The sequence below is a fragment of the Eimeria mitis genome, genomic scaffold (genome assembly GCF_000499745.2).
Source record: "Eimeria mitis Houghton genomic scaffold, Emh_scaff1531, whole genome shotgun sequence".
In the NCBI taxonomy this organism is placed as follows: domain Eukaryota; phylum Apicomplexa; class Conoidasida; order Eucoccidiorida; family Eimeriidae; genus Eimeria; species Eimeria mitis.
Genome location: NW_013569668.1, coordinates 1,407 through 1,610, shown reverse-complemented (window position 1 = coordinate 1,610; position 204 = coordinate 1,407). Strand labels below are relative to the sequence as shown.

The following is a 204-nucleotide window of genomic DNA, read 5'->3' as shown; positions in this document are numbered from 1 at the left end:
TATATATATATATATATATATATATATATATATATATATATATATATATATATATATGTATATATATTTAACACAGGCACTGGGTGATGAAATCCCTTGATATTTTATCGTGTGTTTGTGAACATTTTACGTTTGGCCTCTGCATCAACTTCTGCAAACATTTTTTCTGCCTTCTTTAGGAGTTCTTCTCGAGATTCTCTCCCG

General features: G+C 27.9%; 1 protein-coding gene across 1 annotated transcript in view; it reads right to left on the bottom strand.

Moving 5' to 3' along the window:
- Positions 1-204, bottom strand: part of EMH_0038970 (uncharacterized protein) — a gene marked incomplete at both ends in the record, with an annotated part of 7,255 nt that overhangs the window by 6,554 nt on the left and 497 nt on the right. The gene's annotated exons all lie outside the window — the stretch shown is intronic.